Source organism: Ranitomeya variabilis, chromosome 2 (assembly GCF_051348905.1).
Source record: "Ranitomeya variabilis isolate aRanVar5 chromosome 2, aRanVar5.hap1, whole genome shotgun sequence".
In the NCBI taxonomy this organism is placed as follows: Eukaryota; Metazoa; Chordata; class Amphibia; order Anura; family Dendrobatidae; genus Ranitomeya; species Ranitomeya variabilis.
The window spans coordinates 287,140,261-287,165,658 of NC_135233.1; the positions used below are offsets into that span (position 1 = coordinate 287,140,261).

General features: G+C 41.4%; 1 long non-coding RNA gene across 1 annotated transcript in view; it reads left to right on the forward strand.

The window, feature by feature from the left end:
- LOC143805596 (uncharacterized) overlaps positions 1-21,307 on the forward strand; it is a 145,634-nt gene extending 124,327 nt beyond the window's left edge. The window contains exon 5 of the long non-coding RNA XR_013221281.1: positions 21,175-21,307. This is a non-coding gene — a long non-coding RNA (uncharacterized LOC143805596). The remainder of the gene's footprint in view (positions 1-21,174) is intronic.
- The last annotated feature ends 4,091 nt before the right edge of the window (positions 21,308-25,398 follow it).

Sequence of the window (25,398 nt, forward strand, 5' to 3'; positions counted from 1 at the left end):
GTCTGTCGCTAAACACACTCTCCAACTTGTGGCCTTTTCTTAATCTGCAGTACTTCTCACTCTTCCAAAAGCTGCTGTCCAGCTGCCTGTCTAACAGGAAACAAGTTCATATGTGCCCATATATCTCCTCCCAGATGGTCTCTGACAGCTAACCCTGTCCACAGGCTATCTAACTACTACAGACCCAAAATAGCTAAAGCATATAAAAATTGAAGTCAAAGCATTACATTAATATGTGTTTTTCATAAGGATTGTCGACAGTTCTGCGCTCCTTTAGAGGACTGCCAGAGAGAACCAGCATTCTGTAACATAAACCATGAATGGTGAAGTGGTGCGCATATGCAAACAATGTTCCATTTCATTGAGGAGTCTTGTTCATGAATCATGAGGTCAGTGAAGGTCCCAGTGCTGAAACCCCACTAGAGATCCGCAACTGGTCTACCAGTATCACCTATTCAGTTCCCTGCTTTACAGAAAGGAATCTAGTCTTAAGAAAAAGTCAGGCTCTAGTTTATGACTGGAGGTAAATAGATGTGTTTGTAACACCACACTCAGTTCTGGTGGATGCACTTCTGAGTCACAGTGGTTACTTTACAGTTAATACTATAGTGCTCCACTACAAAGAGGTTTTTTTTTTATATGTAGTCTCATCCAAATAATGGAGGTATCACCTCTTGCCTTTTGATGATAATAACTGCTGACCCTGCATTATCTGGGCTGTTCATTTGTACCAAGCACAAGCTGAAAAGTCACGTCTCTGCCTCTTGTACCCAGTGTGAAAATGAAAATGTTTAAGATACATTTATTTTATTTTAAAAACATAGCAAGTGATTATTTTTGAAAATGTCTTTAACGGCAGAAAACTCACTAAAATGAATAAAAGAACAATTTGCCTTTTAAATTCCTGTGCGTTTCAGTGATCTTCTCTGGTTCTTGTGTATTTCCCCGCAGTGATGATATGCCGTCCGCGTGAATGTGACCCCTGTAGCCATTCACTCCTGATGCCAGTGCTTGGCTGCAGCGGCCATGTGCAAGCTTGGCATGTCATCACTGCAGAACCAGCAAACACAGACCATCGGGACCACAGAAATAACATCTTTGGAGTCGGGGCGGATTATAAAAGTGAGTTACCGGTACTTTTTTTTCTTTTGCATTTGCTGCTGCTGCTAAAAAACTTTTTCAAAATCTCAGACAAGCACAAAAAAATGTAAGTTTTCTGATTTAAGATGTTCTGTATGTACCATCCTAATCTTATTAATTTGAAGCGTTGTTCACACATTTTATATTTAGACTCAGTTATAAATTCTTTATTTATTTAGTAAAACTGAAATTGGATAATATTTTTTTAAATTTTCTTTTTAGAAAAAATTAAACTGCTGTTTAAAATTAACATTTGAAAGAATAGTCCACTACTGGACAACTGCTTACTAATGAGCTCCGGGAGGTGAAAAAAAGAAATAAATTCAAATTCACCTCTTAGACCAGGGCTGCTCTTTTGTACTCCACTGCCAGCATGAACATTTGCCGGGATGAACATTTGACAGGGAAGGCACTGATCTACTACAACATTCACATTTTATTTTAGTGGAAGGAGTAGTATTTCTTCCAATGGATCAGAGCTGGTCCAGTAGGTGAGTATCAATTTTGTTAATTTTTTTTCTTACCTTCCTAATAATAAGGGGTTTTCCAGTAGGGGACAGTCTCTTTAATGATATAACAAAGTTTATATATGCAAAAGCTATAGTTGTGAGTGAAGACAGTTTGTGTTTTGGTTAAAAATCGTAAAATATAATGTGTTTTACAAAAGAAAAGAAAAAATCAGATTGTAGAAAAGAATCATCTCTTCGGAGCAAAAGGCTAATAGTCCCATATGAACATTCCTCTCCCCATGTGAAGCGTTGATGCGCAGAGAAGTCCGCAGTCATGCTGTCTACTCAGACTTCCAAGACACTAAATCGAAAAACCTATATAGAAATATTACTACTGACAAGAACAGAAAAGCCTATTATAATATTTTCCACAAAGGTTCAACAGGTGGTATTATAATGCAAATCCATAATTCATAGACATCATGCTGTTTTTAGAATAGAGAATGCATTCTTCTGGTGGAAAGCAAGCAGCTATTTCGCTCTTAGTCATTGTGAGCCTCTTTAAAGAAAACAGGTCACAGGTTATTCTCTTCTTAAAAAAAGAGTTGCTGTAATTGGTTCTCTGTGGTGACTGCAGGCCGTTTTGGTACTCAGGACAGGAGCCATCAGAGAGTAACCTCTGGATCAAAAATGTAAATATCGTCTTTCCAGACAGCTGAATTCCTGACTTTACAAATCAAACCATTGTGCAGCAAGGGCATGTTGTATGCTCATTTCCAAACACAACATAAAATGCAGATAAATTGACTCGCATGATCTTTTAGGGAATGATAAAACGGATGTTGTAAGGACTTCCATCTAGTATCGGGAAGTATTAGCTCTGGCATATTTTACAGTTGGTAATTATTATATTCAGACATTCTCTTTTAACCCCAAGCACGGGTTCATCAGCATCTTGTTTATTCTGACATAACTGGGATGCTGCAAATGCTTTATTCAGCCTTCTGAGTCTAAATTCAGCACCTTGTGGCTGTTTCTTCTGCATTTTAGATGCCAGTTAAAGATGAGCAAATTTACTTGAGTGGAATTGAAGTCTTCTTGAATTTTACAAAAATTCAGATTTTACAGAATACAATTTTTTAGCAATTTGCTTCCCATCAATGCAGCAAAATAGCAGCAAGATGTTACAGAGAAAAAAAGATAAAATTAAAAAAATGAAAAAGAAAAAATTAATTAATACTTAACTCATATTTAAATCTCTTCTTCCCTTTCTGCCACTGCTCTAGCCCCACATCTGGTCCTCTGGGCCTCTACTTTTTGCTTTCCGTCTTTGCATGCATATTTATCAGCTTACTTCACTCTATGCCAGGGCTTCTGGCACCAAATATACTGACAAGCAAAAGTGTAACAATGTTTTGAACTTTTGACTTTCAGGCTCCATATCTCACCATCTACTACTGCTTTGAATCCGAGACTACCATCATTTTACAGACAATCATCTTGGCTATCTCATACATAAATTGACTTGCAACTATTTAGCATATGATTAGTTATGTACATTCTTGTCATGTCACTACATTGTTACTGTTTTGCTTTTGTTGATGTAATTTTTTTTCCCTGTATATTACAAAATACATCCTGTTTTCGCATTCTCTAATAGCTCAGAGTGTTATTAGGTTAATTCCCAAGCAAAAGGTTACTGAGTCTAATCGAAGAGCAGCCATTAAGAATATTTCCCAAGAAAAGAGAAACAGCATCATCGAGCTCATCGATAGCAGTCTCTTGGCCAAGAAAATGTAGACAAACTATCATGTGAGTGCCATGACAGTTGGAAGAGTACGAAATGAAGTCCTTCCATCCATTGAAAACCATGAGGTGGATGTCCAGGCAAAATATTAGAGTCAACAAGTCGGCTCATTAGAAGGTCTATCAGTTCTAGAGAGACAAGTGGAGGTGGCTCACATACTTCATAATAGTGAGATCACAGACATGCATACAAGCACCGTGCAATGCACGTTACATTAGCCTGGAATGGTGGCTTGAAAAAGGATTAAGAGGCCTCGACTTCAATATCGTCATAAGGAGTGAGTAAAAATGTACGAAAAGTTGACAGTAGACGATTGGAAACTGATGATTTGCAGCAATGAGATGAAAGTCAATAGTCTAAGCTCTAATGAGTGCAAATGGGTCTGAAGAAACAAGGGAAAACAGGGCTAACAGATCGAGAAATTTAAGGAACTGTCAAGTTCGGTGGAGGAAGCCTGATGATATGGGGTTGTTTCACAACTAAAGGCATTGGATACTTGACAAGGTTCAATGGTTGTCCCAATGCTGAGCTATAAGTGAGTATCGTACTAGACAAGTTACTTCGTACACTCAAGTACTATGGATATGATAGAGACATTATAGTGTTCCAACAGAACAATGACCTGAAGCATACATTGAGATAGATGAAGAAATAGTTGAATGACAATGAAGTAAAGGTGCCTGATTAGCCTCCACAGTCCCCAGACATCAGTCCAATTGATCACTTATAGGTAGAGCTAAAAAAGCAAACTGCATACATAGCCAAGTGAGTCGACCAGTATGAACCAACTTTGAGGAAGCGGCAACACGTGAACGCGAAACGCGCGTTGGGGTACGGCACCAGGACACAGATCGGGCACCCTGCTGAAAATGGGTAATTAATCCATCTATTCCCCTTTTGTTTCTATTTAGTTTATACATGATGGTCCGCAGCAGTTTCCATTGTGTTTACATTTACATGTAAACCCTATAGAAACCGCAAACCGTTGTGCACATGCTGCGGGAAAAACCGCGCAGAAACGCAGCGGTTTACAACCCGCAGCATGTCACTTCTTTGTGCAGAATCGCTGCGATTCTGCACCCATAGAAATGCATTGAGCCGCTTACTTCCCGCATGGCGCTGTGCCCACGTTGCGGGAAGTAAGCGGATAATGTGCGGGTGGTACCCGGGGTGGAGGAGAGGAGACTCTCCTCCAGGCCCTGGGAACCATATTTGGGGTAAAAAAAAGAATTAAAATAAAAAATCATGTTATACTCACCTCTCAGCGCTGCACGCGGCCGGCCGGTCAGAGTTGCTGTGCGAACAGGACCTGCGGTGACGTCGCGGTCACATGACCGTGACGTCGCGGTCACATGACCGTGACGTCACGAAGGGTCCTTCTCGCACATCATCTTTGGAACCGGACTGCCGGGTGCAGCGCCGAGGAGATCGAGACGTCAGAGGGTGAGTATATAAACTTTTTTTTTTATTTTAACATTACTATTGATGCTGCATATTGCTGCATATGCAGCATCAATAGTATAGGCGGAAACCCGCAGCGGAAACCGCAGAACAAACCGCGATAAATCTGCAGGGATAACCGCAGCGGTTTTGCCCTGCAGATTTATCAAATCCACTGCGGGAGAACCCGCAGAGGTCACCCGCAAAGTGTGAACATGGCCTTAAAGTGGAGATGGTGTTATTTATTGTGTGTGGGAAGATTTGTAGTGGGGATGGGGCGCTTTAATGTGTGGGGGAGATTTGAGGTCACAAAATGAAGAGCAAAGGGGGAGATGGGGGGCATGTATGAGGAAACAGTACAGGGGAATGGGGAGGCATGTATGAGGAAACAGTCCTGGGGAATAGGGGACATGTATGAGGAAACAGTATGGGGGAATGGGGGGCATGTATGAGGAAACATAGAAGAATGGGGGGCATGTGCAAGGAAACAGTATGGGGGAATGAGGGCATGTATGAGGAAACAGTACTGGGGAATGAGGAGCATGTATGAGGAAACAGTATGGGGGAATGGGGGGCATATATGAGGAAACAGTTTGGGGGATGGGATCAGACAGTATGGGGATCAAACAGGGGAATGTATGCAGACACAATATGAGTAGCGATGTGAAACATGTATGTGGACAGAGTACGGGGAGTGAGGGTGATGGGATGTGTGCAGACGCAGTATGGGGAGTCAGGTGAGCAGGCAGTATGGAAAGTGAAGGGGTAAATATATGAGGAGACAGTATGGTGAACAGGAAGGATGTGAAAGGAGACTGTATGAGGAGGGAGGGGAATAGTGGGAGGAGACAGTATGGGGGGAGGAAGGTGAGGGGGTACAGAATAGAAACTGAGTAGTGGGGGCGGAGCATGGAGGGACAGTGTAAGGGTACAGCCAGGAGGGGACAGTATACCAAGGAGGGGGAATGTGATGAGAGAGTACAGTATAAATACTGGGCCCTATAGGGGGGACACAGTATGAGAGGACAGAGTGAAGAGGGGGCCGGTATGGAAAGGAGAGGCCAGTGTAAAGAGCATGAACCATAAGAGGGACAGTGTGGGGGTCATATTTTGTGCAGACAGTATAGTGAGGCAATTTTTTATTCAGGAGCATTATAATGACACTTCTATCTTTTTTACTGCAGACTTCTGACTTCTCACAGTGCGCACTGCATACTTTCAGGATTCTCTCGTGCCGGTGATTTACATACATGCAGTCACATGCTGACTAGACATGTGTGGCCTCACTCAATGAAAATGAACTGAGTTAGGCCGGGCACGTCTAGTCATAATGTGATCAGAAGTATACAAATCACATGCTTGTGCTGACATGACTGTCCATCGGCAAGGGAGAATCCTAACAGTGTGCAGTGCATTAGTTGTGAGAATTCAGAAGCCTGCGATGTCAGGATTCAGCTCTGCAGGTTCCAATAGTCATCACATGGACACTTCACTCATATGTGACTTTCATACATATGATCTTGTGACAACGAGCTTCTCTTCCTGCTTCTCTCAGTTTTTCATTGAACATTGAGAGCATTAGGGAGAGGAGCTTATGGGTACATGACTAAGTGAGCAAATCGCATAAGTCCTTGGGGGGCGCCAAACTGAATTCTTGTCCCTGGTGCCAGAAAACCTAGATACACCTCTGCCGCATGGGATGCACCTTATGACGTCATGAATGTGTCATGCTAACCATAGCTTAGAGTGAAGCAGGCTGAAGAAGATGTGTGCGATAGAGGAAGGCAAAATTAAGAGGTGCAGAGGATTGGACGGCGGGCTGTGGGAGCAGCGGGATTGAAGAGCAGAGAGCTGAGTATTACTTTTTTTATATCCTACTTTTACTTTGCTCTGGGGTCTAGTGAGACCCCATGATCACAATAAGGAACATTCATTTTGCATTGAATAACTTCAAAGTGAATCAAATCAGTTAAATTTGCATTGTTTGCTAAATTTGAATCTCGGCATCTGTAGTGTCAATATTATTTATTGTTGTATTGAAAGAACACTAAACACAGAAAACATCCCAGCACTACCTCTTTTAATTTTGAAATGTTCTGTGATACTATTTTGTCTTAAATTGCATATAAAATCTAAATATATATAGCTGTTTTCTTTTCTCCCTGGTGTATTCCTTTGTTATTTATTTGTGTATATTTGTATATTTGGTATTTTTCATTATCCCTGTTTGTATTTCCTTGTTAGTCTGATTGGCGTATTACGGTATACTGCTACTCCCCTCTTCCCTGGGTGGGGAAAGGTACAAACTGAGGGCGGAATTAGGAGCTAAGGCAAGGTATGTGGCCCCAGCGTCTTCACCATCAGAAGTAATCTGGGGAACAGGGCAAGCTAGGGCACCCCTAGCGTTAAGGACATGGAAGGAGCCCCTGGTCGTGACAATATGTCCGAAATGGAGATTGGAGCTGAATGTAAAGTGATCCTTAGTGAACTCATGATAGGGTGACAAGCTGTGACTGCATTGCAATGTGTGGAGGGGATAGGAATGGAGGAAAATGTGTCAATAAGAACTATGATGATTGGTGTCAAAAGGGATGACAGAAGGTAATTACATGAATAACTGTCCATCCAAATCCTATGATGTTGAACTTAAGTAAACAGAGGGATGACATTCTCAACTCTTTACCTTGGGCACCCTGTGAGCTTGTTCCACCACTGGCACTGACTAGTTCTAAACATAATGTTTGAACATACTTAATAAGAGACAAGGCCAGAAATGTCCTAAATTTATTTCTGATAATATATACAAATCTATCTAGTGTAATGCAGTTTTGAGATGGAGGAAGCAAAACAAACATTTTGTTATCATTTATCCTTAGGCTAAGGGAAACCTTTCATGTTTAATATAGTTTTTGATCTGCAGGCACAAAGTTATTGAGCAGGAGGAGTTTATCAGATTGATGCAGAATTTTTGGGAAAAGGTTCAGTAAAATTTGCATTTTATTTGTTGAAATCCTTGGAATTTGTAGCATAGTAGTCCAGTGGGCGGTCCTATTAAGTGATTGACAGTCCTCCCTGTATGGCTATTCTTGCAGAGATAGCTGTCAATCACTAGTATCCACGCTCACTGGACTCCTATACATACAAATACCACAGATTTCAATGAATAAAATATAACTTATACTGAATCCTTTACCTTAATCCTTTATATGATACCACTCAGCTTCTCCAAGACTGTATATACAACATGTCAGGTTCCCTTAACCCCTCAGTGACCGGGGTTATTTTTAGTTTTGCATTTTCATTTTTTGCTCCCCTTCTTCCCAGGGCCATAACTTTTTTATTTTTCTGTCAATAGGGCCATGTGAAGGTTGGTTTTACCATGTGATGTAAAGAAAATGGGAAAAAATTCCAAGTGTGGTAAAATTGCAAAAAAAGTGCAATCCCACACTTGTTTTTTGTTTGGCTTTTTTTGCTAGGCTCACTAAATGCTAAAACTGATCTGCCATCATGATTCTCCAGGTCATTACGAGTTCATAGACACCAAACATGTCTAGGTTATTTTTTATCTAAGTGGTGAAAAAAAATTCCAAAGTTTGTAAAAAAAAAAAAACCTAGCCATTTTCTGAGACTCCTAGCATCTCCTTTTTGTGGGGTCTGGGGCTGGGTGAGGGCTTATTTTTTGCGTGCTGATCTGACGTTTTAAATGATACCATTTCGGTCATGTGACATGGGTGCCGATGGGAGGAGGTAAAGATGCGCTTCCTGTGCATTCATGTTAAATGCCGCTGTCAGCGTTTGACAGCGACATTTAACATGGTAAAAGCCGCGGGTGGAATCGCGACTTCCAGCTGTCATGTGCTGGAAAAGGTGCGGGCTCATCGCTGAAGCCCCCACCAAACAGGGGGAGGTGTCCAATGATGGACTGTTAAGTAGATGTAAAAAAAACTGAAGGAAAAGCAAACAAATGAGTCGGCGTACATCTTGGTATAAGTGCAATATTTTTGTGCACATTCACGCTGTGGCCAATAAAAGAGAAAACCTAGGATAAAAACAAAATGAGCATATACTCTGCAGTAGTTAAATAATGAAAGAAATAGTAATACATGTAAATAACATAGGGTAGTCTTAGTCTTAGGCTACTTTCACACTAGCGTTTTTGGCTGTACGCCGCAATGCATCGTTTAGGAGAAAAAAACGCATCCTGCAAAGTTGTCTGCAGGATGCGTTTTTTCCCCATAGACTAACATTAGGGACGCATTGCGATATATGGCCACACGTCGCAACCGTCGTGCGACGGTTGCATCGTGTTTTGGTGGACCATCGGCACAAAAAAGTTACATGTAACTTTTTTTGCGCATCGTGTCTGCCATTTTTGACCGCGCATGCGCGGCCGAAACTCCGCCCCCTCCTTCCCGGACCTTACAATGTGGCAGCGGAAGCGTCGTAAGACTGCTTCCGCTGCCCACATTGGGCATTATTTTCACAACGCACGTGGGCACGTCGGGCCGACGCATAGTGACGGCCCCGTGCCGACGCTAGTATGAAAGCAGCCTTAGTCTTAGTAGACACAATTCTGATCAAAAGAATGTAAAAGCCATACCACCGCCACAAGGTGTACCCTATCAAGATGGTCTTTAACTCACCTCTCTGCACTGTGTTCCAAATTATTATGTAAATTGGATTTAAGTGTCCTAAAGATTTAATTGTTTTGTTTTTTAAATAAACTCGTGGATGGTATTGTGTCTCAGGGCTCAATGGATCACTGAAATCAATCTTAAACACGTGATAATTAGTTTTTCAAGTGATTCTAATTAAAGGAAAACTATTTAAAAATGATATTCCACATTATTAAGCAGGCCACAGGTTTCAAGCAATATGGGAAATAAAAAGGATCTCTCAGCTGCTGAAAAGCATTAAATAGTGCAATGCCTTGGACAAGGTATGAAAACATTAGATATTTCACGAAAACTTAAGAGTGATCATCATACTGTGAAGAGATTTGTGACTGAAACAGAGCACAGACAGAGTTCATGCAGATAAAGGCATAATGAGGAAGGTTTCTGCCAGACAAATTCATTGGATTAAGAGAGCAGCTCCCAAAATACCATTACAAAGCAGCAAACAGTTATTTTAAGCTGCTGGTGCCTCTGGAGTCCCTCGAACCTCAAGGTGTAGGATCCTTCAAAGGCGTGCTGTGGTGCATATACCTACTATTTGGCCACCCCTAAACAGTGTTCACAAGCAGAAATGGTTGCAGTGGGCTCAGACATACATGAAGACTAATTTTCAAACAGTCTTGTTTACTGATGAGTGTCGAGCAACCCTGGATGGTCCAGATGGATGGAGTAGTGGATGGTTGTCCCAACAAGGCTGCGACATCAGCAAGGAGGTGGAGGAGTCATGTTTTGGGCCAGAATCATGGGGAAACAGCTGGTAGGGCCCCTTAAGGTTCATGAAGGTATGAAAATGACCTCTGCAAAGTATATAGAGTTTCTGACTGACAATTTTCTTCCATGGTATAAAAAGCAGAAACGTGCCTTCAGGAGCAAAATCATCTTTATGCTGACAATGCACTATCTCATGCTGCAAAGAATACCTCTGAGTCATTATCTGCTATGGGCATAAAAGGAGATAAACTCATGGTGTGGCCACCATCTTCCCCTGACCTCAACCCTATAGAGAACCTTTAGAGGATCATCAAGCAAAAGATCTATGAGGGTGGGAGGCAGTTCACATCAAAACAGCAGCTCTGGGAGGCTATTCTGACTGACTTCATGCAAAGAAATACAAGCAGAAACTCTCCAAAAACTCACAACTTCAATGGATGCAAGAATTGTGAAGGCGATATCAAAGAAGGCTCCTATGTTAACATGTAACTTGGCCTGTTAGGATGTTTTCGAGTTAAATAGCTTTTTTGTTCAGTGAATGTGACCTCCTAATGCTGCAAATTTAACAAATGAACATTTTCAGTTCTTAAAACATATCAAATGTTTAGAAATTCTACTGTGCCTAATAATTTGGAACAGTGCATTTTGAGTTTTTATTCCTTTTGGAGATTATTCTGTTATCATTGGAAGGTTTCTTCAATAAAATTTGATGTCTACTCTAACAGATGATGACTTTTATTATTATTCATTTGCACCGACCATTTAGGAAAATCCAAGAAAAATATAATTTGCATAATAATATGGAACATGGTGTATGTGCCAGCAGACCTCAAAATAGACCGAAGCAAAGCAGGACCTAGACCTGACTGTTTTACACTTGCCTGTGGAGAATGAAGTAGGCAATGTACACAGTTGAAAGTTTATTTTGAAGCCTGCTGGCATGTTGCATGGAAATGTTAAGTCCTTCTCAGTCCCTGGCTTACTAGAGGTAGGGATCCGAGTAAAATGACACGCAGCACAAAAGGTTGTGTGATCATATACAGGGGAAGCCCAGGAGCACGTCTGACTCACTGGGCTCTACCCCTCCTTTATATAGAAAAGAGTTATACATTTACAGACATGCGCACAAGCGCTCATATTTCACATCCTTTTACAAAAACAGTCTAAACTAGAGATAAGGTACAGCTTCTGGTATGTAGGTAAAAGGTTACAATATCAAGAAGGAATGCGTCCATAAAAGGAAATGTCAACTTTGCTTAAGTTTCCTGATATAAGCCAGATGTCTCAGGAGAAAGACACAATGGATTCTTTCAGTCTGATCTCCACAATTCCCCCCTTTGACATATTCTTTTTTTATTACCACAGGGCCAAAGACAAAGCCTTTATTTTTGGTATTACACATGCACACACTTATATTATTAATAAGAGAATCAAATCTAGTATTAATTCTTCTATCGCAAATTATTTTCTTCTTTAGCAGTATACTAAAATATAAAAACAAAAATTAGTACGGTAATATTAATTAGAATCACTAGAGGATAATAAAAGAAAAAAAAAATTTATACTCTTGCATCTATTACACAAAGTTTATCTGTGCATACTGAGATACCCTTGAGCACAATCTGGAATAGTACGTATATGACTACAATAATCATAACTATATGTATTATGCTCTGCATAATCCCAGCAACCCACCCACCGATTCCTCTGAACCAGTTGGCTGGGTTAAGAAAAGAAAAGGTATCTGACCACCAGCTATCCTTATTCTGGTCATTATCTTTGTCATACTGATCTCTGAGTCGTTGTACGTCCTTTAATTTAAATGTCATACTCATAGTACTATTCGGGTCTATATAATGACAGCAGGTGGGTCCGATGATTTGACACATACCCCCTTGTGAGGCAGTTAGGTAATCCAATACCAGGGTATGTTGGTTGACGACTATTATAAGCTGATTCTGTACAGCTATACTAGTGTTTAGTATATCCAATATATCCCAGATCTGATCATCTAAATAATCCGTGGCTCTAACTAATTTATCCCACATTTGTGTTAACATAGGATAAATAAAAATGGTACTAGCAATTTTGTTAGGAATTCCCATTTGTACTATATGTGGCCTCCCCGAGGGACGTGGTGAGTTATCTGCAGCTCTTTTATATAGTGTGTGCTTGGGCACGGCTTGCATATTCACTTGTTTATTTGAAATTATGAATGTAGCTGGGGTTAGGCGTCCTAATGTACAAGTACCCTTTATACCTACGGGAAGCCATTTATATGCTCCTTCTCCGCATATCCAAAATGTACCTTCAGGCAGATCCCATAGAGCTGAGTGCTGCAATACCAATCTGTGAGCCAAATCCACAAATCTAGATACATCCTGAAGCATACACCAAGAGGGTTTTTGTCCCAAGGGGCTACAGTACCCGGCTGCGGGATTCCCACATACAGGCATTCCATTGACATACTCATCAGATTCATTACAAACCAGGTTCCCCGGTTTGCTTGTACAATCGCTTGCATTACCTTGAGGGAACAACTCAGAATGTTCCCAATTTCTATTGTGTATGTATCTTTCCAATACTACAGGTTTGAAAGCATCAGAGGGATCGGCGGTTGTACTGAAACTGAGCTGTAGATTTTCTGTGGGGACCTGTCCTAAATTAGTTAATCCAGTCTTATTCCTAGGTACCCAGGCCCCACCCTTATAGGCCAAATATTGTAGATGTGTACCAGTCCCTGAGAGATTACCCTGCCACCAAGGAAATTCTACCCATCCCACAATTGGTATGGCGATTGTAGTATTCCACAGCCTAGCATTACCAGTTTGGTTGTTGGCCAGGTTGTCTGAACAATTAGGCCAAGCGAATATTTCTTCTGCTGATACGGGAACTGCTAGAAAAGGTATACTTGTGGCTGATACCGGTGAATGGGTACAGATCCAACAATCTGTCAGGGTTTGTGTATTGTTTAACAAGTCATGCACTAATTTTTTATGATGTTGTACGAATCTATTGTTCAAAGGGGCTAGAGAATTCAGTGTATCCCATGCCTCCGTTGAGGTTATCATTATTAACATCAATATCATGAGTTTATACTGCTTTTTTTGCAATGGCTTGCATGTATCCATGATGCCTTTCCTTCAAGCTTGACTGATGTAGGTGTTGTCAACAGGACTTGGAAGGGTCCGTCAAACCTTGGTTCTAGAGCCTTTCTGGTGTGTCTTTTTACATAGACTTGATCACCTGGTTCCAACTTGTGACTTCCTTCTGTGTTGTCAGGATCTGGAAGGGAAGCAAAAACTTGTGCATGCACCTTAGTTAATTGTTTCTGAAGATTTTGCACATAAGAAGTCAATGACTCAATATTTAACACAAGTTGCTGTGGAAAATAACATCCTAAATTGGCAGTCCTGCCAAACAAAATTTCATATGGAGACAGTTTAGTCTTACCCCTTGGGGTATTGCGTATTGAGTAAAGGGCCAGTGGAAGGCATTCTGTCCAAGGCTTTCCTGTTTCAGCCATGGCTTTCTGTATTTTTAATTTTAAAGTTCCATTCATGCGTTCCACCTTACCAGAACTTTGAGGATGGTACGGAGTGTGTAACTGACTTTCAACACCCAACATTTTCAGTACATTTTGAAATATTTCTCCAGTGAAATGAGTACCCCTATCTGACTCGATCACTTCAGGGAGACCGTAACGGGGTATCAGTTCGGCAACTAGCTTTACAGCAGTGTTTTTAGCTGAAGCCTTCCGAACTGGATAGGCCTCTGGCCACCCTGAGAACATGTCCACACACACCAACACATACTCATACCCATTACTTTTTGGCAGCTGGATAAAGTCTATTTGTAATCGCTGAAACGGATAGAGAGGTCGGACGTGGTGCTTCATAGGGGTCTTTGTTGTCTGTCCGGGATTATGTGCCAGGCATATAACGCATGCAGCACAATAGTCTCTTGCGTAGTTGCCAAAACCTGGAGCCAACCAGACTTGCTTTGCCAGTAGTGTCATTGCATTTGCAGACACATGAGTAGGGTGGTGTAGTCCACCAACTACAATCGGGTACCAGGCTCTAGGTAGACATATTAGTCCATCTTTCTTCCAAATTCCCGCTTGTTCTTCTGCCCCTTCCTTTTTCCACCTGTCCCTCTCCTCTTCTCCTGCATCTTCCTGTGCTTGTCTCAGTCTATCTTCAGTATTTTCTGTGAGGTTTACAGTATGAACCTGTTGTAAGGGTTTGACTGCTGCTGCTTTGGCTGCTTTATCAGCCCTATCATTTCCCCTAGATTCCCTAGTGTCGAGTCTCACATGTGCAGCTACCTTAATTACTGCTACTTCTTTTGTTTCTTGTGCAGCCTCTAAGATCTGTTTGATCAAAGAAGCATGTTTTACAGGTTGTCCTGACGCTGTCATGTAACCTCTAGCTCTCCAGATTACTCCAAAGTCAAACACAATACCATGTGCATACCTAGAATCAGTGTATATATTAGCTGTCTGATTCTCAGCTATTTTTAGCGCTTCGATCAATGCTGTTAGTTCTGCTTCTTGTGCAGACTGTTTTGGTGGAAGTGGTTCTGCTTTGAGAGTTTCAGATTCTGACACAACTGCATACCCTGTATGGAAGTTACCTGTGTCATCTGCAAACCTACTACCATCTATAAACAGCTCTAAATCTGGATTTTGAAGTGGTGTTTCGGATACATTGGGTAAGCCTGCCGTTTCTTGTAAAATGAGCTCTGTACAATCATGTGTGTCTGTAGGGAAAAAATTTGCGTGTGGATCAGTGTCCTTATTCCCCCCTTCAGACTCGAGAGGTAGCAGTGTTGCTAAATTAAGAGTCTGAAGCCTTGCAAATGTGATAGTAGAGGGGAGCAGCAAAGAACACTGTAGCCGCAAATGTCTGGCCATGGAAATGTGTTTTGGTTGGACCTGGTTTAATATCCCATAAACATGATGCGTAGTTTGAACTGTGAGTGGATACTCTAGGACAATTTCTGATGCTTTGTCCAACAATAGTGAGACAGCAACAACTACACGTACACAGGTTGGCGCTGCTCTAGCTACGGGATCTAACCTTGCTGAAAGATATGCAATTGGTCTTTGTTTCCCTGCATGCTTCTGGGTAAGAACTCCTGTAGCATGAGAATCAACTTCTGCAGCCATAAGCTGAAATGGTTTGGTGTAGTCTGGTAGCCCTAACGCTGGAGCTGAAACAAGGGCATCTTTTAATTGTTGGAACGAAATCTGACCTTCTTTTGTCAACAAATAAGGTTCACTTTTTACACAGTCATACAGTGGTTGCATTAGTTGACTGGCATGTATAATCCATTGTCTACAATGAGACACTATTCCTAAAAATGCTCGTAGCTGTTTATGATTTCTAGGCTCATTCATCTGTCTTATTGCTTCAGTTCTTTGAGGTGTAAGATGCTTTTTACCTTGAGAAATGCAATGACCTAGAAAGACCACTTTGGTCTGACAAACTTGTAGCTTTTGTCTATTCACTTTACACCCTTCTTTTTCTAGAAAACATAGTAAACTTACAGTGGACCTTTCTGCGGTTTCTAGATCTGGGCAGCAAAGTAGTATGTCATCCACATACTGTAAAATTACTACCTGTGGTTCGGGTTCAAACCTTTGAAGAACTGTTTGTAGGGCATTTGAATAAAGAGTAGGGGAGTGTAACATTCCCTGTGGAAGGCGTGTCCACGCCAACTGTTTGCCCTTAAATGTAAATGCAAACAAATGCCAACTATCTTGGTGTAAAGGAACCGAGAAAAATGCATTTGAAAGATCTATTACAGTAAATACTTGAGAACTGGCTGGTATCTGTGATAGTAACGTATGAGGATTGGGTACAACTGGGGTGATTGGATCTAGAACTTTGTTTATTTCTCTTAGATCATGTACCATACGATATTTGGGCATAGAACCCTTATCAAGAGTTCTCTTCTTGACTGGATACAGAGGAGTGTTAGCAGGTGATTGTATCTCTACCAAAACTCCTTTCTCTCTATATCCCTCTATCTGTTTTGTAATCGCTAATTCCTGCTGGGCACTCACAGGGTATTGTCTGAGCTGTGGGAGAACAGTTCCTGGTTGCACAGATAATTTTACAGGAGAAATATGCAATAATCCCACATCAGTGTCACCCTGTGCCCACAGTGTTTCTGGGATCATTGAGAGGTCTAGATCTGTAGTGTACTCTTTTTCTTCAGTATAATCCTCAAAAGCCTGAATTCTGACATATTGTTCTAATGATTCTGCATCATCAGGGATAGTCAGCATAACTGTGCCATCTTCCCTAAAATTGATGTTAGCTTCTAATTTCTTTAGTACATCAGTTCCTAACAGACATGTTGGGGCACCTCTGGCATACAAAAATCTGGATGCGAAACATTTAGGTCCTAATGAGACCTCTAGGGGCACAGTATATGGCAGTGTTCGAATTACCCCATCATAACCCTCAGCAAAAGTTGTTTGTTCTGAAATATCTTCCGGATTCGGAAGAAAATCTTGATTCAAAATTGAGGAAGTTGCACCTGTATCTATCAAAAATGGAATCTCTCTCCCCCCCACATTCACCTGTATCATAGGTCTTCTAGCTGGTAGGGAAGTTTGTAACACATCGAGTCAATCTGAATCTGGTATGGGACCATCTATGATGGTAGATTTCTGCTGGTTGTCCGTTTGGGGAGGGTTATTTCTGGGAACAAATTTGCCTGACTTTATATCTGCCAACTTCTTCCTGCACTCTCTTTGAAAATGACCTGGCTTTTTACAGTAGTGGCAAGGAAAATTGTGTCTCACTCTTCCTCCTGTATTAGCTTGTGCTATTCTAACAGGCTTACGATTCTCTCTCATATCCATGGCTATTCCTAAACATCGTTGTTTCACAATATTTGGTTGTTCAATTGTTCTCCAATCTGGAGTAGAGGATTTAAATTTTTCTCTGATTTTCGGATCTAGCCCCTCTATTAATTGTTTTGTAAAAAGTCTCCTTACTGAAGCATCAGTCAAATCCAATCCTTCATCCCTAAAGCTATTTTCTAGTTCTTGACTATATTCTTCAATACTTTGCCCAAATTTCTGCATAATCACACCTGTAGACCCCCTTTCCCTCTGTTTTCCTCTCATGAAAATTATTAATGCCTCTGTGAACTGGGTACCTGATGCTTCTGTCTGTAAGGCACCCCCTTCTGCCACTGGTCTATTGGGCTGTAGGTGTGTCAATAATTCCTGAAAAAGTCCGGGGGACATTTTCATTCTACATAATTCTTCCCCGTCCGCCCAGACCCCAGCATGAGTCTGCATGATTTGTTGTATGTATTGTGCAAATCGGATAGGATATTGAGTGGGATCAGGCGCATTATGCAGGAGGGACATACCCTCGGCTGGAGACCATGGAAAATACTGTCGGGTCTGATGATATCTAGTTCCCATTACCCCGTCAGCACCAGGTTCCCTAAAGGGTCTTGGTACTACCCTAACAGGGGCAAGTACAGCGCCATATCTAGGTGTACCACAGGCTAGGCAATCATTTCTCCAATCTGGATTTTGTTGTCCACAGTGTGAACATTCCCATCCTCCTACCCCACCAAGATTGGGATACAAGGCTGGAAATTGTTTTCCTCCTTCTGCTCCTCCAGATGGTACAAATGATTGGGCTTTTGGATCTAGGTAAGGTGGCGGGATTATGTCACAACTTTTTCCCTTCCCCATGATCCATTTGGAAGTGTCTGGATCGTACTTCCAATTCTCCTCTTTAGCTGTTTTTGAGACCTCTATCATACAATGTATGATTTCTTCCCACCCATTGTCTTTGATAATTCCACCTCGTTCTTTACTCAGTTTTTCCCATTCTGTACTGAACATAAGTGCTTCTGAAATTCCCAATTTTTCTCTTACCCTTCTAATCTGACTTCTGACTGTCTTTCCACATCTTTCCTGTATGATATCTGCTGCTTCCACTTGTCCTAAGACGGTTTTTGTCTGTTTATTTCCCATTTTTCTTTTTCAATATTAGCTATTTCTACCCCAGGTGACGTTTGGACAATCACTTACTCTATGGTGATGTCTCGTTGCCTTCTCTCCTAGGGAGCTAAAATATTGAAAGGCTTGTCTGCTCCGTTCTTCCTAACGTGCAGAACGTACTTAAGTGCTATTATACACGCAAACAGACCCAGCAACACCATACAGATCACAAAACTTTCTGTGTCAGTTAGCATACTTGTCCCAGGCTCATGAAACCGCGTCCTGGGCTCATTCTATCAAACCTTATCCAGAAATGAAGGAGGTTAAGCACTTAATGAGAGTCAAGCATGGGCGGAGGTCTCCCAGAAGGACGCAACCACATGACCCAGTTAGGCTGACTTCCGTGTATAAGGCTTATACCCCAACTATTTCGGCTTATTTTTCTACGCACTTTTGCTCTTCTTTCACAACATACCACAACCTTCACACTGTTCACACACTGCCAGGGACAGGACTCATAAATCTATACAATATGGTAACCCGAGTTTTATAGGTATCTACTCACTACTAGACTAACCCAGCGTGACACGGCTCATAGAGATCTTTCGGATAATACAGGGCAGATAAAAGAGAACTAATAATGTCTCTTACCTGGCCAGGTTTTTCAGTTCATTTGCCGTCCATTATCCCAGATCTCCGTTGTCCGTATCCGCAGGTAAATCTCGAGCAAATACTCTCACCTCGGGTCCCTGTTCGGTGCACCAAAGAAATGTTAAGTCCTTCTCAGTCCCTGGCTTACTAGAGGTAGGGATCCGAGTAAAATGACACGCAGCACAAAAGGTTGTGTGATCATATACAGGGGAAGCCCAGGAGCACGTCTGACTCACTGGGCTCTACCCCTCCTTTATATAGAAAAGAGTTATACATTTACAGACATGCGCACAAGCGCTCATATTTCACATCCTTTTACAAAAACAGTCTATACTAGAGATAAGGTACAGCTTCTGGTATGTAGGTAAAAGGTTACAATATCAAGAAGGAATGCGTCCATAAAAGGAAATGTCAACTTTGCTTAAGTTTCCTGATATAAGCCAGATGTCTCAGGAGAAAGACACAATGGATTCTTTCAGTCTGATCTCCACAGTATATCACAGTGGGATCGCTTTTACCCTCTTTTGATCAAAATAGTGTCAACTAAGTATCTTATGTTATTTACATTTACTATTACTATTTATTTACTTACTACAGGGTATATGCTCAATTTGCTTTTATTCTAGGTTCTGGCTGGTAAATGGGCACAGTGGGAATGTGCACCTACGGCTCATTTCTTTGTCTTGGCATTTATTTTTTGTGATTTGTACATATAGAGTGTGACTCCCCCTTTTTGGGCTGTACATTTTGTCTATACGGCAGGTGTTGAAACAAGTCTAGGTCCTGCTCTGCCCTCATCTATTTTGAGGTCTGCTGGCATGTAGCCAGGTGAACTACAAGTTAGGGTTTATCCTGTTTGGGTACATCTTGTAATTGTGGGATGGCTATAATGCTCTTTTGAGCAAAATAGTATCAGCTAAGTATCATATGTTATTTACATGTACTATTACTATTTGCTCATTCTGGTTTTGTCCTAGGTTGTGTCGCTTTATGTAAATTGTATTCCTTACCCAAAATATGTAAATCAGATGAATGCCTAATGTCACGCTTGTGGAAGAACCACTCCTAGGGCAGTTCCCAGTTCTGCAGCAGCTGACTCTAAGGGTCAGAATAGAAGAAACGGACTCAGAGTCTAAGGCAGGACCAGGCACAGATGGTACGGATGCAGATGCTTGTTCAGAAGGGACAAACTCTGGGACCGGAACTAGCAGCGTGGGTTTCAGGCACAGGAACCACAGGAGCAGTTTCAGGATACAGGAACCACAGATGTGGTTTCACGTTCAGATGATGCTCGAGCGGTTTCATGTTCAGGTACCACTGGAGCAGTTTCAGGTTCAGGTACCGCCAGAGCAGTTTCAGGTTTGGGTACCACCAGAGCGGTTTCAGGACTGTCTCATACAACATGGATACTGGAAAGAAGAACTGATACTGGTATAGGTTTAACTGAAATGGTACAGGGACCTGATAACAAGCTATTACCTTCAGATTGCCTAACTACAATTGTTGCATAGACACCTCACAACAGGTGGAGGTATCTTAAGTATTAAGTGCCTCCCAGCTATTGGCTGAGGACACATTAGGAGTGTGCATGCTGTCTCTTTACGAGACAGGAAGTGTGCGTGCCCTTAGCTCTCAGCCAGGAAACCTGCATGGCACGCGCAGACCCTGTGACATGGGAGGCGACATGGGTGTTAGAAGAGGAGGCATAGGTTACACCTATTAAATAAGCAATTCAGTACTGATAACATATTTTACACCTCTGGCTGACTACCAATCTGTGAAATCTAAGGCTCGCCAGACACATTAGATGACAGCTGCCTGAATAATGGTTTGTTCTGTGTTCTCTATTCAAGAGCTGTTGCCAGACCATGCGTTTTCTGCATGTAATCCGCACTTGACTGTACCAATAATATTTGTCAAATCCAAATACCAGGAAGTATAAAAACTTTATGTAAAACATGACATAGCAACAAGAGACAAAAATCTGCAGGGTCAAAACACATAAAAAGGATAGCAAAAAAATTAGCTAGAAAACAAGTAACCTAATTTAACAAATGCGTGCAGAAATGCTTCAGAAAAGCAACAACTTCAAAAATTCTCCAAATCCTCATTATGGGAATGTAGCCTAAGACTAAAATACATGAATGCTTAACTCTTGCTTGTTTTACGCCCCAGGCAGATTTCACCTTTTAAAATGTTTGGGCAGGAGATAATTTCCCATATCACATAGTCTTAACTGTTACCGTAAAGTATTGAAATATCCAGTGTCAATTACATCGCACAGAAAACTTGCTTAATTTCTCTTTCCTGCCTTTTTAGTGCTGAAACTGAGATGCCAATCAGTTTGAAGATACTGAAGAGTTTCCATAACTTTTTTTTTTCTAAAGATGCAATAGATCTACAAACAAAATGCCTTATCTGAGCAATTTTGTACACTGCGGTTGGACCTTGGAGCAAACAATCGCAGATTTTGGGCAGCTTTAAGCATTTCTCTCAAAACAGATTTCACCTAATAAAAGCAATAAATGTTACAGTGCAGACGCTGAGTCCTATCCCTGCGGCACAAACCGAGAAGCCAATTGTTGGGTTTTCACAGTGATATGATTTTACAATTAATGAGATTAGCAGCAGGAAACATAAGAAAATTCCGATTTATTTTTTATCATTATTTTAATGGGCTGCTTAATTTTTCGCTGAACTTGATATTTGCAAGGTTATAAGAAATATCGCAGTATATATTAATATTAAGTATCTCAGCATTGAGGGTTTGGTAATTTACAGTAGTCATTGCATTTTGAAATTCATTAAAAAATACTGCTCTGTTTTATACACTTACATGGCACTAGGAAGTAATTTGTGTCAAGTCCAGGCAATGAGCAATGAGTGGAAGTTACTATTTCATACATCTGTATCTCCAATTAGAGAATTGGGCGATCATTTATGTCTGCTCATTTTTTAGCCTTCATAAACTAAAAGTCAAAATATAATCATAACACCGGCAGCATAAAAGAAAAGATAGCAAAGCCTAAAAGTCTTCTAACAATTAAATTACAATCTTCTATTTGTTATGCATATCTTCTATTGATTTTGTTATAATTTTAAAGTAATACAACAGTGTGAATGGAAAATAAGATATTTTTCTTCATTCTTTACAGACAACATAAAATTCTTCCCATGGATATATCTAATGTTTTTGATATCTACCATGTAGCCAGAAATATCCTATAACTGCATTGAAAAACAGCAACGTTTTTAAATATGTATACCTAAAGAAGCGGAGTAAGCCATAAACCACTTAAAATTATAGGTAAGACAAATTTTCTGTGACAGACACAGAATTTGTCTTGGGGGGCGTGACCGGATGCTGAATGTGACCGACGCCTAGTCTGTGAGGGTTCCAAGCCACGAGGCTGTCAGCAGCTCATGCCGGCTTCATAGAGTTTCTCAGCCGCCAAGGACTTTTTGTTATAGTTGCTTCCCGTTTCTGAAGCTGTGTTGAGAGATACTATAGAGATACTACAAGCTGCTTCTCTTTTCACGGAGCTGTACTGAATGCTGGCTGTTCCTGTCAAAGGAATTTGTTCACTGCTTATCATTTACAAATTACATGATGACTAGTGTTGAGCATTCCGATGCTGCAAGTATCGGGTATCGGCCGATACTTGCTGTATCGGAATTTCCGATACCGAGATCCGATATTTTTGTAATATCGGATATCGGTATCGAAACAACATTAATGTAAAAAGGTGTAAAAGAAAGAATTAAAATAAAAAAAATCGCTATACTCACCTGTCCGACGCAGCCGGGACCTCAGCGAAGGAACCGGCAGCGTTGTTTGTTTAAAATTCGCGCTTTTACTTGCTTACGTGAATTCCCGGCTTCTGATTGGTCAGGGCGGCCATGTTGCCGGGACGCGGACCAATCACAGCAAGCCGTGACGAAATTACGTCACGGCTTGCTGTGATTGGTCCGCGTCACGGCAACATGGCCGCCATTAACCAATCACAAGCCGTGACGTCACGGGAGGCTGGACACGCGCTTATTTTGAAAAGCGCGCGTGTCCAGCCTCCCGTGACGTCACGGCTTGTGATTGGTCACGGCGCCATATTGCCGGGATGCGGACCAATCACAGCAAGCCGTGACGAAATTACGTCACGGCTTGCTGTGATTGGTCCGCGTCCCAGGAACATGGCCGCCATTAACCAATCACAAGCCGTGACGTCACGGGAGGCTGGACACGCGCTTATTTTGAAAAGCGCGCGTGTCCAGCCTCCCGTGACGTCACGGCTTGTGATTGGTCACGGCGCCATATTGCCGGGACGCGGACCAATCACAGCAAGCTGTGACGTAATTTCGTCACGGCTTGCTGTGATTGGTCCGAGTCCCGGCAACATGGCCGCCCTGACCAATCATAAGCCGGGAATTCACGTAAGCAAGTAAAAGCGCGAATTTTAAAGAAACAACGCTGCCGCTTACAATCGCCGAGGTCCCGGCTGCGTCGGACAGGTGAGTATAGCGATATTTTTTATTTTAATTCTTTATTTTACACATTTATATGGTTCCCAGGGCCTGAAGGAGAGTTTCCTCTCCTTCAGACCCTGAGAACCATCAGGGATACCGTCCGATACCTGAGTCCCATTGACTTGTATTGGTATCGGGTATCGGTATCGGATTGGATCCGATATTTTGCCGGTATCGGCCGATACTTTCCGATACCGATACTTTCAAGTATCGGACGGTATCGCTCAACACTAATGATGACTCGCGGGAAGAGTAAGCAAACATCACCTCCTAGACTGCTGGACTTCTATCCAGGAGGCCAGACGGTACATGCAAGGGGAAAGGTAATTCCAGCTACTCCACCCAGAGAACCACACTCCCCGCAGGGAGGAGGGGGGAGAAATGGGAGAAGTATTGCACCATCCCAGCACAATGAGAGCAGTAGTTGTAGCAGCAGCAGCTCAGCCCCACTTACAAAAGGGGATATGAATGAGTTTGTAGCTACAGTCCGGGCATCACTAAAAGAAGATTTGTATGAGATGCTAAGTGAAATGAGGAAAGATGTGGATTCCCTGGGAGACAGAACAGCTCATATAGAGTCTAAAATGGGGGAATATACGACAACGATTAATGCCCTTGTGGACGAAAATGAGACTCTAAAAAGTGAGTTGTCTAAGGTGCATGACAAATTAAATGATTTAGAAGACAGGTCTAGAAGGCAGAACATCAGAGTGCGAGGTATCCCGGAGGACATAATAGATAAACAGCTGGCCCCTTTTATGTTAAGGTTTTTGGCTGTGGTACTACCTGACTTTTTGCCTGCAGAACTGCTTATTGAAAGGGTTCACAGGATTCCAAGACCAAGACACCTGGATTCTACATATCCTAGAGACACTTTGGCCAGATTGTTGCGTTTTCCTACCAAGGAAGCATTCATACAACAAACAAGAAAGCCCCTTACACTTCCTACGGAATTTCAAGGGTTACAGGTGTATTCAGACTTATCTGCAGCAACATTGGCAAAGCGCAGAGAGTACGCACATGTATGCGCAGCCTTGAGAGACGCTAACATTAGATATAAATGGGGGTTTAATCCTGTGAAACTCCATATAATATATGAAGGTAATATAGTATAGCCTGTGTCTCACCTAAATCAGCTGAGGAGAAATTAGTGGGGTGGAAAATTGCATATACCCCTGCCAGAGTGGAAAAAGGGAAGAAAGTAGTAAATGACTGGAATAAAGTTTAAGTCTAAGTGTAAAGTGGCGAGAATGTAGCCTCGTGGCCGGCCCTCGAGACATTAACTGGAGACAATTTTGTTTTCCAGACCCCAACAAGGCAGATGTTTTTTTTTCTCTGCCCGCTGCCCGAGGTACAGGGCCTCCCCTATGGTACTTGTGATCAACCATAGGGCTCTGAATGTATGTCGGTTTTTTTTTTTGGTTTAAAAAAATATATTTTTTTTATTATTATTATTTTTATTTTATTTTTTTTAATTTATTTATTTTTTTCTTTTCTTTTCTTTTCCTTTTTTTTTTTTTTGCAGTTTGGATCTGAAAGAGACGGAGATATCTGTTTGTTTTATAGTGTTGGATATCACAGATATTAGTGTATTTAATAGGAGTAGTTCAAAGGGTAAGGAGGAGGAGGACTTTATAGCAGAAGATATATATATGTTGTAATGAGTATAAAAATAATGTCATTAAATGTTAAAGGCATGAATTCCCCTAGTAAAAGGAGCATGGTCTGGTCAGAGGTGTTAAAATCACAAGCAGAAATAATCTGTTTACAGGAGACACATCTGCTTGAAATAGATAATAGGAGATTTCGCCATGACCAGTTTCCACATATTTTTTTTTCTGATAATACGGCCAAAAAATGTGGGGTCTGTATTATAATTAAACATACAGTGGCATGTGAAGTGTTACAGACATATGAAGATTCAGAAGGGAGATTTTTGATTGTGTCCTGTACTTTAAATGGGATAATTCATACATTAGCGACAATATATGCTCCGAACAGGGGCCAAGGAAAATTCATTAG